The following is an 18,053-nucleotide window of genomic DNA, read 5'->3' on the forward strand; positions in this document are numbered from 1 at the left end:
AATATCAGCATCAGCACTCTGTGGTGACCAAGACAAACAAAATTATTCTAAGGGCAAAAAGAAATACGAACCTTGCTGCATAAAGTGGGCAGTGCATCTCTGTGGCCACGGCTATAATTAGTTTACACAGGCATGCATTCTAATTGATTAGCAATATAAAGCCTAATTTAATGGCATACATATCCGGATGCTAATCAAGCTTGCTGATACATGTCTCAAGCATTATCAGCATGAAGAGAGATATTTTGCCAAATGTACAAGGGTGAGGAAATAGGGCTGTTGTAAACTCAGGGTAAGAGAGTTGGAAAGGCATCTGCATCTGGCCTCTTGCTAGCCTCATACCTCCTTTGCCACATTTTTGCAAATGTGACGTCCCTACCCTACTCGTCCATGGTGCCTTGCACAAAGTAGGCACTCACCTTCGTGCAGTTGAATGTAATGGTGAATAGAATGGAGTCAGAACTGAAAATTAGGAATCTCTGATTTCTTAACCTACCTTTTGCCAGCAGATTTGTGAGTTTCGAAAAACCCAGCTAACTTCTTTACCTCTTAGTTGTCTCATCTGTGTAATAACAGGTTAGGCTCTATAAGCCCTGAGGGCCTCTCTTACCCTAAACTGTGGTGAGCTATCCTTAGGAAAGATACCTGTTCAAGTGCACCTCTGCTGTACTTTCTCCAAGCTTCCATGCCATGTGAATTTTTCCTTCCTTCCTCTCTCTCTTCTATGTGTTTTTTGATGGAGTTGACTCCCCTTCTTGTTCCCGGGGTTAGCATATGGTCAGCCCTGGCCAATCCAGGCTTCAAATACCTCCAGCCATTGTCATGTGTTCCAGTCAAAGCCAATAGATACAGTGATACTTAGGACTGTTGGGACAATTCTTGGGATGTAAAGAGACAAGAACTGCTAGAATTAGATTATAAAGCCAACAGGCAGAAGGCTGAGCAAACAAAAAGGGAGAAACTAAGTATTGACGGCACCATTTGATCCCCTGACTCAGACTTCACCCAAAGCCAAAACAACCTGTAAACTTTTCTATTATGTCAACCCATGAGTTTCTTTTACACTTATGTCTGCTATAGGTGAATTTCTGGTCAGTAGAAATGGAAAAAGTGCTTACCAGTAATACTTACGTGTGCCCTATAGAGTCTTCCTAACCCTTTGTAATCCATGAATATTTGGCGATAACAGAATGGACTAAATGGACACCTGTCCCATTCATCTGTCACTACAAAAAACAAGGTCTCTATTAATGGGAAGAGAAGTCTGCCTCAAGTGTGTGTTTTACTAATGAAAGTAAGCTTTTAATCCCTATCTCTAACTAAGGAAGATAAAGCTCATATGATGAATCTTTCTCCAATAGGCTTGGTCTCCAACCCCCTGATAGGTTTCCAAAGACCACAAAGAACAGTTCAACAATGGCTGACTTAAGGGAAATACTCCACTATTTATTGTGTATTTTTGGTATTCTGTGCAGTTATTGAAATATATATCTGCATGTTATTTCATGTTTCCTTATTAATGTCCTTCTCTGTCCTCTCTTTCAGACATGTTTTAGCATATTTTTCATTTGATTCCCAGGTGTATCCTCTACCATTCTTCACCATATACCATGTTCTATGTGGTTGGCACTTATGGTCTTATGACCCATGAAGTTCCTTGCTTTCTAGCTTCAGGTTGGGTTTGCCCAACGAGAGCCACTGAGATATGGGCAGGTAGGATGGAGGGAAAGATACCTCTTGCCCCAACCCTCTCCCTGTCTCATTGCTTTGAGTTATACACAAAGACCACATTCTCAGAGCCCAGTTTTCACAATGCTTTCTCTAGTAAAGAGGTTCTCAACATTAACACTACTGACATCTTGGGCCAGATAGAACACTTTGTTGCCTGCATCTGTTTAGCAGCATCCCTGGCCTCTATCCACTAGTTGCCAATAGCATCCCCTCAGTCATGACAATCCAAAATGTTTCCAGATGTTGCCAAATGTCCCCCAGGAGAAAAAAATACCCTCCCTTCACTCACCCCTACCATTAAGAACAACTGGAAGCTACTCTTCTCAGGTTTTATTAAGTTCCCTCCCTTTGCCCCTTCAGGCCTAGAAGTAATAACATACCCCTCACTGCTAACACTATAGTGGGTCTGTCTCTATTCTGGTTCCTTTGCTTTTGTAAACAGCTCTTTTACTAAAATTGTCCTCAGTTGTCTCGGTTCAGTGTGTTATGTCTTTGCTATTGGGACACTAATGGATATTCTTCCCCGATCCTACCAAACTATTTACTGTCCACCTCTTAAAACCTGCTTACTTTCTTTGCATCTTTGTACAAGTTCTGCTTAGAAGAGAAATAGAGGCGGCATTGATTGCAAGCTTACCACATGTCAAATATGGTGAATGTGGCTTACATAATTGTGGTAAATATTAATGATTGGCTGTCTCATCACCATCCATTTTCTCTTTTCTAAAAGCACTTTAATTTGGGTTCAAGTATCCACCCCTCCTAGACATAACCCATGTGCTTCAGGCAGAGCTGACCCTACTGCTAGCTTCAGATTGTTTGAGGGTTGTTAGGACTCACCATTCTAAGAATAATCCATTAAGCCTTCAGTGATAAGCATTAATTAAGACTTTGGCTCACAAATAAGCATGTGCCACAATTTGGCCACATGAGACCTGAAGAGCAATTTGATGGCACTTCTGGGAGCAATATTTCCTCACACCAGAGAGTTGCCTATAATGGCCTCTTTTTCTCTGAATTTTCCTTATGCATTATAAGGTCTAGAACTCTTGCAACCATCTCAATAGTGGTATGAGGAAGAAGTCATCACAGGCAGGAAGGTAAAATTAGAGAATTACAAAGAAATGAGGCCATTGATTCAATCCTACCTGACCGTTGCCAATCTTCTGGACTTTCTCAATTATGTTATCCAGTATATTTGTTCATTTTGAAGGGACTTTGGGTTAGGATTTCTGATGCTTGTAGCTAAAATCTTCCTATCACTCTAAGAGTGAGATGTATGTGTCTGACGCTGACAAGAATTCTCAGCTGAGAGATGTTAAGCAACTTGTTTAAAGAGACCAAACTAGGAAGTGTTCGAGCTGGACTAGATCTGCTGGATCACATGGTCTTTCTATTCCACGCCTCTCTATTTGACCCAGCCATCTTAAATTATTCAGCTTCCAGTGCTCACACAGAAAAGACACAATTAGGTAAGTTTTGATGAGGGGGAGGGGGAGCAGTTATATAATCCAGGAGTCTGCAGTAGTTTCCATGAGTTTAAAGGACAACTAAACTAAATATAGAGTTGTCCTCCCCTGGTGACTTGGCCCTTTGAGGCACTTGTTGATTCTGCAGGGCTCTCTGTGTCTTATCTACCATCTCCACCTCATTGCCTTAGAACAGGCCAATGGCTCTCAACCTTGTGCTTCCCTGTGGGGGCCTAGAGAACATCTACATTTTTTCCGTGTCACATGGAACTTTGCATAATTATGTCTTGCTTCCACTTTTATTCCATCCCTATATTTCAGTGGGAGGCCAGTGTACAGATCTTTTAGATTTCTTCTCAAAATGACTACCACTCTCCCAGATGCCCTCTTGGGTTTCCAACACAGAGAAAGGAAGGTATGTAATCATGTCTGACCAGTTGCCTTGCCTCATTTCTTAGCCTTTCCTCCTCACTCCCACATGGAGTGGAAGGGCAGGATTTACACTTCCTTTTGTTTGTGTATTCACATCTCTGACTTTGACCTCTTCCTGGGACCCTTAGAGTGGATTGGGTATGGAGAGAAAAGCTACTTTTCTGAGCATATTTCTCATGAAGCATTACAGAAATAATTCTCCCATCCCATTACAAATGTCAGCACATTGACCGTATGGAATTGTTTTGAGAATAAAATGAGATTGGATAAAAGCTGTTGATGAAATGGAAATTACAATAAAAAGTAAGATGTCATAGTATTATTTCCTTTATTAGTCACAAAGGAAAGAATCCATGTAGCCCCATATTTCAATTGCAATATACATCTGTACTGAAAACAACTTATGGAATTAAAAGATGCCAACTGTGTACTACTACAGTATGGAGCAAGAAACCAATCAATAAATTATATTAGTAGATTCTTAGTAAGTCTTTGACTCATGAAGTAGCATTTTAGAGTGAGACAATCTTACAGATTTTTAGTCAATGGTTCTCTGCCTTTGCTGTACAACAGAATCATCTGGGGAGGACAGAACTAATGCAGATGCCCTGGGCCTACGTTCAAATCCACTACATTAGATTAAATGTTCCTTCTTGAGAAGAATGACATTACATGAAAAAAAAAGTGAAAGAAGCTAAAAATTGTTAATGTAAAGTTTTTGGTATTAAAAGTTAGAGCCCTTCTGGAAAATCAGGACTTCCACATGGATAGGTTAACTAATGTAAAAACCTGAGATCACTTGCCCAGCTGGCAATCTTATTTTCAGGGCCAAGGAAATCAGAAGTGATTCTATTTAGACCGTTTCATTTTTTGATGTGAAACACGAAGACTTTGCCAGATTTGTCCAAAGTTGTCCTCCAGAGCCCACATTTTAAGTGCCCTGAACTCCAGGAGAATTCTCAAAGACAGCAATCGTGTCTCCCCCAAATTCCCTGCCCCGTGACTCTGGCATTTCAGTATCAGTATACACTTCTCTGCCCTTCACTCAAATGAAAGCACGACTTCAGAGAAATGTGAAGTAGTTCCAGTTCCTCCTCACACTTCAATTGGCCTAAAACACCAGCTGATCAGAAACACAGATGCCTAAGATAGAAATAGTCCTGTCTTCCTGGCTCCCAGGGCCAGAAGACAAATGGGTGGGGGCCAGAGCCGCGAGGGAGGTGCTGCTGGAGCCAGCCTCCTAGCAGCAAAGTGAATCACCGCTGCCATTCAAAACGTGTCCAAAAGAAACCAGGGTTTAGGGGGAGAGGAAGCAGGTTTTTTTATCCCGCGACTCCGTAGAGATGGTGGTGACAGCAGCTGTGCTTCCTCCCTTAGAAAGTCATTTTAGCGTTAGATTTTCCCTAAGGAGGAAGCAGATGGAGAGAAGCTTGACTTACACATATGTGACTGCTGCTGGCTTTCCTACTGCTGCTACTGACCCTGGATTATACGGAGAAACAGGGCTTTGGAGGGGGGGCGGGGATCAGTATTTAAGGGGCTCTTTTTGGACCTGCAGATCTAAAAGCCCCAAGAGTGCATCAGTACCAAGGGGTTAACTGTGTGCTCTTTGAAATTCTAAAGCTGTGGCAATAGTCTATCATTTTATGTAAGATGATGATGTCTCCTGATTCCCTAGTAAACAAGAACAGCACAGACAGCTGTGACGGGCGAGATGACCATGAGGGTGAACAGCACAGAGTTCCTGGCCACAGAGTGGTTGTAGTCGAGCCCTCTAGCAGCACGATAAATTAAATCATAGGCTATGTTCCAGCATAGTAACCAACATATTTCCTTTTTGCAGACACAGTACTTCTCACCCTCATGTCATCCTACAGAGAAGCACTGGGCGTATTACTTAGGAAAGCGACATAATTGGGTGAAAAAAGCAAAGAAGAAAAAAGTCTTTCTTCTTCCTGACTTTGCTTCCAAAGATTTAAGCCTAGAGGACACAGTGAACTCCTATAATGGATAAAACATTTGCTTCCTTTCTGAAGATGCAGAGACAGATTCTCTTTTTCTGAAGCAGGGAGGAGAGATGAAAGGGGAAAGGATGAGCGCAGAGAGTTTAATGAGAAAAAGAAGAGAACACCAACTCCATGAAAGCCACGTAAACTGAAAAGTATTCTCAGCGAAAGACAACCATGACATTGTTCAGGCATCCAAGAGATGAATGGGGGCTGACTTTACATCCTCAAACTACCAGGCCTGCAAAACACTGCATGCTCCCGAGATCACACTAGTAGTTCCTGCCACTGGCACCTGCATCTGTGAAGGGCCTCCCTTCACAGGCAACCAGCACTTTGTCAAGTGGATACCCAGCATTTGACATCTGTCCCAACCCAGAGACTTTGCTTTCACCCTTTGATGTGCCTCACATAGACACCCCTTTGCTACATCCCAAAGAATGAGATGGGCACTGGTACCTAGCAGGGTGATAATGGGCCATAAAAAGTCTTCACATCTGTTGTTTAGCAATCCTTAGGAGGACAAAACAAAACTTGGTCAAAATTCTCCCTGAGCAAGGAGACTAGTAAATATATCCCATAGAAATGTTAGAGAAGAATGATATAAGCACAAGTAGAGTAGAATGGGAATGGGGGCGGGGATGTCATTCATGTTCCTGGGACAAAAAAAGTAACTGCTTCTTTGAGGAAATGACACTGAACTCTAGTCTAGGATCACAGGAGGCTTCCACATGGGGAGTGCAGCAAGGAAACCATGGTATCAAGCTGTGGAAGGAGCCACGATGTCCTTTGACAGATGAATGGATAAAGAAGATGTGGTATGTTACTCAGCCATCAGAAAGGATGAATACCTATCATTTACATCAATGTGATGGAACTGGAGGGTATTGCTGAGTAAAATAAGTCAACTAGAGAAAGACAATTATCATATGGTTTCACTCATATGTGGAATATAAGAAATAGAGAAAGGGACCTTGAGGGAAGGGGGGAAACTGAGTGGGGAAAAATTAGAGAGGAAGACAAACTGTGACTCTGGGAAACAACAAAGGGTTGCAAAAGGGGAGCTGGGTGGGGATAAAGGGTGACTGGGTGACCAGCATTAAGGAGGGCACATGATAAGATGAGCATTGGGTGTTATATTAGATGTTGGCAAATTGAATTTAGATAAATTTTTTTTTAAAAGGCATGGCATCCAGAGAAGTAGAAGAACCAGAGAGTTGTATGACATAAAATTCAAAGAGGGAATATAGGAGTAGTCACATCAAAAGAAATCAGAAATTCTCTCTAGGAATTTGATGGACAGTAAAAAGTGATTTTTAGATTTTGCCATTGAATTTAGCCATAGGAGAACATAGGTCAGAGCACTGCCAGTGGACAGTAATACTGGAAGATGGATTGTGCCATACTGAAGAGTGGACTAGAGGAGAGGGAGTGAGAGAAAGTGAGCCATCCACATGGAGAGCTACGGTTCTTAAAGTGTAGACCAGCAGCATTAGCATGACCTGGGAATTTGTTAGAAATGCAAATTCTCACACATACACACGTATTCCCCAGCCATCAGTCTGGGTTTTCATGAGCCCTCCAAATGACTCTGATGCTTGCTAGAGTTTGAGAACTATTGGTTCTTGTGATGAACTTGAAGTTTATTTAATTATAATGAGGAGGAATTTATATTACATTTACTCATGAATATGGGGAGTGATTACATTAAAAGTATCTTGGTAACCAGTGAAATATCTATTAATGATTTCTGATAATGATTAAGGAAGCTTATGCAATAAGCAAGATTAATAATAGGTATATAAACCCAGAAAATTCCTTAAAACAGGTGACTGAGGAGTTGAGAAGCCCATCCCAAATCCAGGCAAGGTGACTCAGGGGAATTTCGAGATTGCAGACTTATAATTTGTTTGGTTCAGCTTACTCAATTTTGCCTTTTCTAGAAACAAAATGTGACTGTATATGCCAAGACTTCTAGGCAGAGTGAAGGGGCAGGGAGAGTGTGGGAAGCTGGGAATACTGGCAGGAAGGTGAAGGGGAGGCAGCAGTCAGGAATGGGGAGGGAGAAAGTAAGTGGTGATGAAGCCAAACTAGCAAGGGCTGGAACAAAGACAGAGCAGCTGAAAACTCTAATTGGTGTCAGGAGGAGTCCCACGTTGTGATCTCAGGCCAGGTCACAAGTGTAAAGAACCTGAGCCAACTGAAATCTCTTCTGGGCAACGGGGCTAGCTGTAGCATCACATTCTCGGTGCCCAAGACCCAAGAGTGACCTGCCCAAATGGCTCCAACTTCAAGAATCTATATGGTTCTCCCTGGGGTCTCACCCCCTTAGGACAGGCAGAGGAATGGCCAATGAGTGAGTGACTGTTGGTGGGATGGACTGAACGCTGTGTCGGCAGAAGTCTTTCCCAACATGGATGTGAGACCCTTAACAAGTAAGGGAAAGAATCAGGGATGAAGACCATAGGATAGAGGCTGAGAGCCATGAAGCTGATTCCTTCCCACAAGGAAAGTGAAAAATTCTAATCCTGTACTGGCCCTCTAGGTCATAATGAAGGTATATCTGTCAAAGTAGGAAGACAGGACATGTTTTAATTAATGATATGTTAATTAGTCATTTATAAACACTTAGGTGGAATGTGGGCCTTGGTTTGTACTCTTGCCCTAGGCTCCATACAAGTTAGAGGTGAGCCTGCTAATACTAGGAATGGTTTAGTCATAAATATTCCAGTCATGGTAATAAATATTGTCTAAGTTAGTATAGTGGCCTTCTTATTTATAAGTAAATTTGTGGTGGGTTTCCTGATTGTAAACCACTTCCTCATCATGCAATCTCATGAGCTCCCTATTCCTATGTCCTTGAGAACTAGATCCAAACCATAGGGACCATATGAAGACAATGGCACCCACCCGATTTGCCTCAGTGCTATGTGGCATCTTGGACAATATTGATCTTGTCTCTAAGGAGGGTGAGAAAGAATAGCAGAAAAGAAGGATAAGCTAAAGGAGAGCTGAAGCCAGACATAAAGAACTCTTCTTTCTAATACATAAAAAGGAAAAATGTCAGCTATTACTCAGTCTCATTTCAAAGGTTTAGTATTAATGGCAAAAAAGCAAAAGTTCTGATGCATCAATTTGGAAAAAGCTGTTATCAAGTACTAAGTGTCCCTTAAGTGAAATTATGGAAAATTGGAATAGAAATTCAATATATTGCGCAAATAGAAAATTATGTAGGAGGCATAAAAGAAACGTGTTGGAATCTACCTAGGCTCTAAAAATTAAGAATATCCTACTGAAACCATTTCTTTACTACTTACCAGAGACCACTCAAAGTGACTACAGCTGACAATCTATGTGGGAACCGTGGTGTCTTTAAGGCCAACTGCATATGAAATTGCCCCAGGGCCTGAGACTGGTGGTAATGCAGATCGTGACAACTCTCACAATCAGAGGCAGATAATCTGCCCTATTCTCCTCTGGGGACTCTCCAAGCTGAGATTGTTTTTAATGGGAATTGTTTATTATAAAGATAGACAATTTTAATACTTTTCAAAGCTGAAAGGAAGCAATCTGAAGTTGTAACATGTCAGAATAATATGTTGGTCTCTGGCACACACACAGCTTGAAAACACAATTTTTCCACTTGAGCTAAAAATCACAAGGAATATTTTAGACCATGGCTCAGTTTTTTATGGATAAATATTCAAGCACGAGTAGCCACAGACTGAAGGAATACCATCCATACTTGTCAACTCTAATTTTTAGAGAGATCCCAAATATCATCTACTCCACCCTGTGCCAGTTTCATCCAAGAGAGTAAGTAGAAGGTAGGGAAGAAGAGACGTAACAAATAGAAGAGGGGGCGGGTGGGAAGTACAGACAATATGGTGACACTAATAATATCTCCCACTTGGCTATAACACTTCCCTATTTAAAGGATTTTTACATAATTCTGTTATTTGCTTGTTACAGGCAGCCCACGAGGTTGGTGTTACTTCATTGATTTTGCTGGTGGAAAAAATCTGGGCCCAGGGACACATCACTTGTCCAAGATCAGCCAGAACAGCTGTATGAAGATTAGGCCAGAATCAATGAAATAATTCCCATCCTACAGTCATAACATTAATGATGATGATATTTAACATACTTTGATAGACTGCTAGATATTGGGCATTATAGCACTGAATCTTCCAAACCAGTGGATGGGAATTGTCATTGGCTCAGCTTCACAGACGCAGGGATGAAGGCGTAGCAACTTGGCTACGCCACCCAGGTAGCAAAGAGTCAAGGAGCCAGAATTGGGGGCTGGAACTTGCCTTTGCTCTTCATCCTCACAGTCCCATATGCAGTGTAGACAGGTAAAATTCCTCTGCCCGTCTTGATTTTTCAAACATGATGGAGGAACAAAATGGTTACATTTTTCTATTCCTTCACTTCAGTATTCTTTCGTGCTTCGTTCTACACAAGTCAACTTCAAATCCTTTAAAAAAAAAAAAAAAAGGTTTCTTGATGTATTTGGGCCAAGCACCAACCTCTTTATGTCCCCAACTAAGATTTCCAACCATGCTTCCATTGGTCTAAGTTTCCATCCAATATATTTTCTCTATCCCCCAAGCAATTAAATGCGGGATCTTTCAAAAAATGCAGTCTTCTATTCCACTCTAGACACACTCTGAGTGTGGGATCAAGTCTACCAGTTACCTACCAGTATCCAGCCTCTCCTTCTTCTAAAAAAAAAAAAATAAAAAAAAAAAAAAACAGAACATTGGTTTTGTGCCCCACTCAAATACTCTATTTGCAAGCATTCTCAGAGTAGGGGCGGTCATCAGGCCGAGATCTGACTAACAAGATGTATGTAAGGTGACTGGGACTAATTGGGAGAGTTTTGCTTTCCTGATAAGGAGAAACACTACTCTTTCTCCTTGTAGATTTCTTTTTCTTCCACCCGCAATTCTCAGGGAAGGCCAGAGATCAAACATGTGGGATCCATGAGGTGACCATGTGGGTAAGTCAAGGGCCAAAATGGAGGAGCAGACTGGGAAAGCACCTAGACTTTGATGTCACCAAGAGCCGCTGCAATGGTCCTGGGTGACTGAACCCCAGTCTGTTCTCTGTGAAAGAAAAAGGAAGCCTTATTTGGATAATTGACTATGATTTGCTTTATGTGGGTGAAAACAATCTTATCTGACACAGTGCGCTAATGCCGACATAATAGTGTAACCACACTGGTACAAAAACAAGAAAAGCAAATCTCATAGCAACAAAATCAACAGCAATTATATCAGAAGAGTACACACTGTGGTTTCAAAGGTGTGAGTTTATGCTCCAAAAATGAGAAATCAAAGCTGGTTCCTACGGGCTTGCGGGGGGGAAAAAAAAGAGACATTTATTGACAAGAGATACAATCAATAGAGAAAACAAAGAGACGTTAAATGAAAACACAAGTGTAAAAAGTGATGTACAATGTACAACAAACATGTTTATTTTACTCATGTGAAATTTTTCTACACATGTTTAACCCTACATACCACTAAAGCAAAAATCAATAGACTAAATTATCTGGCCAGAATTCTGTAAAGGCAAAATTATGAATTTCAGAAATGCTTTCACTGGTGTCCCTAATTTCTTGCTACTTCTCTACCAATGTCTAATAGTCTCAGCCCCAAACCTCATGACTTTTTTTTTTTTTTAAGATTTCTGTATTTATTTGAGAGAGAGTCATATGCACAAGGGGGGTGGGGCACAGATGGAGAGACTCTCAAGCAGAAGCTCCATGAGCCTGGAGCCTGTCACGGGGCTCGATCCCATGAGCCATGAGATGGTAACCTGAGCCAAAATCGCAAGCCGAAGGCTTACCCGACTGAGCCACCCAGGCACCCATCATGACTTCTAACTTAGTGCCTTTTATGTTTGCCCTGTCAGGCAAGGACAGCACTCAAAACTCATCTTTCAGAGCTGCCCCATTTTTCAAAACCCCAGGACCCTGCACTTTGCTAGAAAGGGCATGGATGTGCCAAAGTACCCTAATGGGTTAATTGGAAAATACGCCCTTCTCCCCACTTACATAAAGTATCCATGAACAATTAACACCTGCTTCTGGTGGGTCATCAGGACACAGCTAATCACAGGGGTTTCCGACACCCTGACACCCCCATGAGCCTTCCAGCCCCCCTTATATGACCCTCTGTAGGGATCTGCTTATTCCTATTTGCAGGGCCTGCCCTGTCGCCAGAGGAACAGGCCATCACACAGATGATAGCTTGGCAAAACAGCAGTCATCACTGACCCCTGTGCCACAGACTCCTTCGGCGTACCCCAAAGGTGCCCTTTCCTGAACCTTCCCTAGTGAGCTCTGCATGGTTCTCTAGGCACTGTGTGACTCTAACACTACCTTGCTTTGTATTTTTAGCACCTGCTCTCAAGCCTGGAAACTCAGCGGCTTCTATCATTCAACGCACCATTTTCCTTCACTAACTTTTGCATCGTGTTATTACACTTGTTTGCGGAGTCCCTTAGGATATCTGGATTAAAACGGCTATGAGAGAAACTTTCATTTCTATTTAATTGAGAGTTACTGGTCAGACAAGTGTTCTATGTAATTGTTCACACGGGATGCTGAAACAGTCTGTACTGCGTTTTCCCAAACCTAAGCAGATCTGTGTGATTTTCTTTAACTTTGATATGCCTGTCTTTTCCTTTATTTTTTTAAATATATTTTTTAAAAATTTTTCTTTATTTATGATAGTCACACACACACACACAGAGAGAGAGAGAGAGAAAGAGGCAGAGACACAGGCAGAGGGAGAAGCAGGCTCCATGCACCGGGAGCCCGACGTGGGATTCGATCCTGGGTCTCCAGGATCGCGCCCTGGGCCAAAGGCAGGCGTCAAACCGCTGCGCCACCCAGGGATCCCCGATATGCCTGTCTTTTCCAAACCAACTCTGAACTAAGTGACCTCACCAGTCCAGTGAGAAGCTCTAACTGGGAAGAGAGCGTTTGCTCTTGAGGTCTTTCTGTGACTTCAGGCTTTTGCAGTTGATTAGTAGTCGAGAAATTTGAGCACTCTTTTAAAGTCTCTAAAGGATGGATGATTTTTTAAAATCGAATAATTCTAATTCCATATGGTTCTTAATGACTTTTTACAACAGCAGCTATTTTATCCATTGTTCCCACTTGCTCCTCACTTTAGAGAATGAAATTCAGCATTTGCTCAAACGAAGTAGCCGACGAACAATTACACGTAATGTGTATTTTGTCTTTTTCTGTCTCACAGCATATTGAAGTTATGGATTCAGAAGGAATCTCTTTGCAAATGTGGACAGCGGACTGCACTCTGTCTTTTCATGCTGTCATATTCCTTTGTTGATATCTCTGTTTTAAGATGAGTTTGCCCCATGCATCACCAATTGTCTTTTGTTTTCACGCTGCAGGGAAGACTGGGCTAATCCATATGTCACTATGAAGCTTCAGGCCTCTCTGTTTGACAGGTAGCGAGCCTGACAGCAATCTATTGAAAATGCATTTTAGACAGCAATCTATTGAAAATGCATTTTAGACTATCATTTTTCCAGTCTAATTTACTCTTAATAAAATGACTTTGAAGACAAGGGGTCCACTCTGTGTTGGTTTGCTTCTTGCAGATAATTGCATTTTGAGAAAGGCACATTGACAGTTTTCACAAATACAAAAATGATGAAATTCCCTTGGGAATAAAATAAGATAGCTTCACAATAAATAGCATCTTTTAGCCTAAGTGATCCCAAAGCACTTTGGGACCTGTGGACATTCAGATGACTCCTCGGGGTAGGGAAACAGTCAAACACTCATCCAAGATCTAGAATGAGACACGTGTTTTTCTGTGCAGTGGGAAAAACATAGCACCCACCCCCGTGCACCCACACCTTTGTCAAACAACGGATATTTATGTACTTTGTGTATATGTATGTGCGTGTTACAATCGGTGGCAAAATTTTACAAAAGAGTACACATATAAAATATTATCAAAGTATCTACCTAACACTAATAACATTAAATCTATTTTTAGCACGACTTCCTTTTTAAAATTCACTTCATGATGTTCACTTATTCATTTCTCCCCCTTCTAAGAAAGAATAAAAATAATAAAAAAATTAATACCTATTGCCCCTTTATCCATTTTCAGTCACCCTAGCAAAATCATTCCTTACTTAGTACCCCCATCTCCAAATCTGAAAAAAAAAAGAAAAAAAACTGCTTATAGCTACTTCCTCACATGAAACTTTGTCAAATGGATACTTGATTGCCCAATAAAAAACTTTCATTTATAAAGCGTGGGGGTGTTTTCTAAGCCATTGAAATAATAATAAAAAATAATAAATAATAATAATAAAATAAAAAACCCTCAAAGTTTCTTAAACCGCACATATCATCAGTAACAGAATTGTTAATGATGTTGCTTTAAGAAACAACTATCCTGCACTCAGAACATGATACGAGATGGTATATTCTAACTTTATTGTCTTCATAATTTAGACGGCTACCCATACTATTTTTGCTACATCAATGATAACTAAATTTTTGAAATTGAAGAAAAATGACACTAACATTTTAAAATAGGAGAAAATGGTTTTACTCTTCTGTTTAGGATGCCACCGGATGCATAGATTGGTTTTCACTTTTCTCAATTGTTATCTTGATAGGAGGGAGGTATTGCGTTTCTATTCTTCGAGATGCTTGGTTCTGTAACAAGTGGAGCTCCAGCGCTCATGAAAGAACAGGGAAGCAAGCACCGAGTGCCAATGACAGGGTCCCTGGGAATGTGATGTCCATCACAGCCTGTTGTTGGCCACAATAGAAAGAGGAAAAACTCAAAAATAAGGATCTTTTCCTCAGAAGGTCTCATTCTCTCTTTCCCTCTCCTGAGAGAATCCAACGCCAAATATTTCAAGAAGTTGGAGTGGGAATTTTAAATTCTGTTGAACTTGCACGTAGAGTCATCATCTGAGCATTTATTTCTCCACGGTCTGGGTTCTTTTCCCGGAAGGTGTGGAGAGGGCCTCTTACTTGGAATGTAATGTTTTGGTGCCATCTGGTGGAGAATTGTCAGTTTAGCAACTTCACTTAAGAACCTAAAGAAATGTTTCTGAGGAAAGGGAATATAAAAAATAGTGAAAGGGAATAAAGGGGAAAGGAGAAAAAATAAGTGGAAATATCAGAAAGGGAGACAGAACATGAGAGACTCCTAACTCTGGGAAACAAACTAGGGGTGGTGGAAAGGGAGGTAGGTGGGGGTGGGGGGGCTGGGTGGCAGGCACTGAGGTGGGCACTTGACGGGATGAGCACTGGGTGTTATTCTGTATGTTGACAAATTGAACACCAATAAAAAATAAATTTATTAAAAAACAATAAATTTGAATACAAAAAATAAAATAAAATAAAATAAAATAAAATAAAATAAAATAAATAAAATAAAAGGAGGAAAGGACAAAAAGGAAGGGCCGCAGAAGGGCACAGGAGGGAAGAAGGAAGAAATAAATGGTCAGTCTCCGCAAGTCATCACTGAGTGCCCACATCTGCAAATCTCAAAGAATAACTCCTTTTTTTTAAATAAATTTATTTTTTATTGGTGTTCAATTTGCCAACATATAAAATAACACCCAGTGCTCATCCCATCAAGTGCCCCCCTCAGTGCCTGTCACCCAGTCACCCCCACCCCCCGCCCACATCCCCTTCCACCCCCCCCGCCAGTTCGTTTCCCAGAGTTAGGAGTCTCTCATGTTCTGTCTCCCTTTTTGATATTTCCCACTCATTTTTTCTCCTGAAAGAATAACTCCTGATAGCTACTTCCTCACGTGAAGTTTTGCCAGATGGATACTTGATCGCCCAGGAAAAAGTGTTACTTTATAAAGTGCAGGGTGAGTTTTTTAAAAGTCATTGAAATAATGCTTGGGGGGGGAAACCCCAAAACTCCAATTTTTAAAACTGCACATATCATCAGCACCATGAGTGTTCATTAGGCGTGGGGTCAAGGGCATATCTAGGGAAGGGCACCAGGCAGGAGCCCTTGATGCTCAGTCTGCGGAGACTGAGTTACCTCAAGTGACAAGGACTGAACCGTGAGTGGGAAGATCAGAGGTGGTGTTGGCAGGAACTGAGCTGAAAAGTCAAAGCTAGAACTTCATTACCAAAGATCTCTGAGGTCTCAAAGGTGCCTTCACTCAAAATTCATGCTCTTCCCTGCCACTCTCAACCTAATCCTTAAAAAAATAAAAACAAAACAGAAACCTATTTCTAGTTTCCCCTTTTCAGTGACGGCAAAACCATCCAGGTCAGCTTGATGCCACCCCCAAATTTCATCCCACAAGTTGTGTTGACTTCACCCCCTGTATATCTCTTGAACCTGGTCTCTTCCTCGTTGCCACCTCCCGGTTCAAGCAACTACTCTTTCACCTGGTTGACTACCTCTTCACCCTTCCACCTCCTTTCACTTCTCTCACTTCCAATCTACTCTCAGTTCTGTATTTTCAAAATGCAAATTGATCATGATTCCGCCCCCGCTGAAAATACTATTATCAGGACTTTCCCTTTAGGGTAAAGATCAAATTCTAACCTGAACTGCAAGACTCTATGTGACCAGACTCCCACTGTACCATCTTACTCTGCACGCTGTCTCCCTTACTCTGCAGGTGTGTCTCCCACACACACCGAGTGGTGTACTCAGCTCTGACCACTCAGGCTTTCTTTACTGCCCATTCTTCTTCCTACCACAGGACCTTTGCATATACTACTCCTGCCACCTGGGCACTCCTCTCTTCCGGCCTCATCTAGTTAACTCCTATGTTTCAGAACTCAGTTCTAGGTCACTGATTCGCCCCTGGCTTTTCCAATCAAAGCCCTTCATGTTAAGCTCTAGGAGCTCCAAATTCCTCTTATTGGATAAAAATCATACCTGTAATTTTACTCTTAGAAATTACTTGAATATCTATCTCCACCATTAGAATATAATTCCCAGGAAGGCAAAGACTGCATATATTTTGCTTTACCGTTGTATACCCTGGGACTAACACGGTCTCTGGGTTAACATATATGCGATAAAGGAAGAAAGAAGGGAGGGAGGAAGGAAAGGAAGAGGAATGGCTGGAAATTATAAATGTGATTACCATCGTAAAAAAACTAAAGGTTTTTCTAAGATTTAAGTATGTAATTAATTTTTTTTTTCTTTAGCAGGCCATCCTGACCCTTCTTTATGATCCAGTATGTATTGTGTGTGTGAATGCCCTCCTGTGGTCCCTAACTACTAAGAGTCCTGGGTAATGTAGTAGTTAGTCATGGTGCTGCTCAGATCAGACAGCCAGAGGTCCGAGCCCAGCTGGGAGATCTGAGGCAACTACCTCCACCTCACTGTGGCCCATTTCCTTACGCCTAAGAGGAAGATAATAATAGTACTTGCCTCACAGAGTTGAGAAGAAATCGGGTCTCTTTGGGCTCAAATGAAGCATTCAGTAAACCCGTCACCAATACTAGCTTTTATCATCCCCCATAATTGAACTGTGCTGTGACACATTGTCACCCATGGACATCAGCTCTAGACGCGTTACACTTGCTTCTGCTTCCTCCCCTTCCCCCTCCCGGCTATCTGGGCCTATCCTGGCAAAACTCTCCTCATCCTCAAAGGCCTAATTCAAATGCTGCTCCTTTCAGGAAGTCTCCTATGCCCCTTTCATAAAAATCCACATATATTTAGTTAAGGTATCCTGTGTTGGCCCATTCACACTTTGTAAACTCACACGTGGCACTTACGACAGATCCATGGGGAAAACACCACAAATTGTGAAACTTTTATTTGAAAAATCCTTAAGTGTACCTATGATACAAGATGCCTAGTTTGGAACTAGATAAATATGCCATTTTTCTATAGTTCTTTTAAGCTATTATTTCCAACTCTAGTAATAATGCTTCACCTGTATCAACATGGGACTATTTGAAAACCTACCTTTAGAGGATTGTCTGGGGGAAGTAATAGGACAGCAAGAAGTACAGTCCGCGCTGTGGGCCACCAGAAGAAAAAAGAAAAAAGAAACCAAGGACAGTGAGAGGACGTAGCTGGTGGAGGACAGTGTGTTGCCTGCATCTCTAGAAGATTTTCTCAGTGGAGCCCACTAAGAGACCTATGAAAATGGCCAAGAAACAGTCCATATATAGCTGCCTGCAGGCCCAATGGGCACAATGCCATCTTACAGTGGGACCAAATGACAGTTTTCCTTTCCCCTTCCCATCCTCCAGATGACAGAGGAGAAGATCCAATTTCAAATCAAATTTGGAGTTTTTATTTCTATATGGGATCAGACCATTTTCAGAATTGAAATAGTATTTGAGGGCAGCCCGGGTGGCTCAGTGGTTTAGTGCCACCTTCGGTCTAGGGTGTGATCCTGGAGA

The 18,053-nt window shown here is 41.6% G+C and overlaps 1 long non-coding RNA gene across 11 annotated transcripts in view; it reads right to left on the reverse strand.

Annotated features, from left to right (window-relative positions):
• Positions 1-6,825: 6,825 nt before the first annotated feature.
• Positions 6,826-18,053, reverse strand: part of LOC121477286 — a 54,559-nt gene continuing 43,331 nt past the window's right edge. For 8 of the 11 annotated variants that reach the window (XR_005984195.1, XR_005984192.1, XR_005984194.1 and 5 more), the window contains one exon: positions 6,826-10,118. This is a non-coding gene — a long non-coding RNA (uncharacterized LOC121477286). Of the gene's footprint in view, positions 10,119-17,610; positions 17,664-18,053 lie in introns of all 11 variants that reach the window. The other 3 variants (XR_005984193.1, XR_005984190.1, XR_005984184.1) reach the window with 1 other exon arrangement.

The sequence above is a fragment of the Vulpes lagopus genome, chromosome 17 (genome assembly GCF_018345385.1).
Source record: "Vulpes lagopus strain Blue_001 chromosome 17, ASM1834538v1, whole genome shotgun sequence".
Lineage (NCBI taxonomy): Eukaryota > Metazoa > Chordata > Mammalia > Carnivora > Canidae > Vulpes > Vulpes lagopus.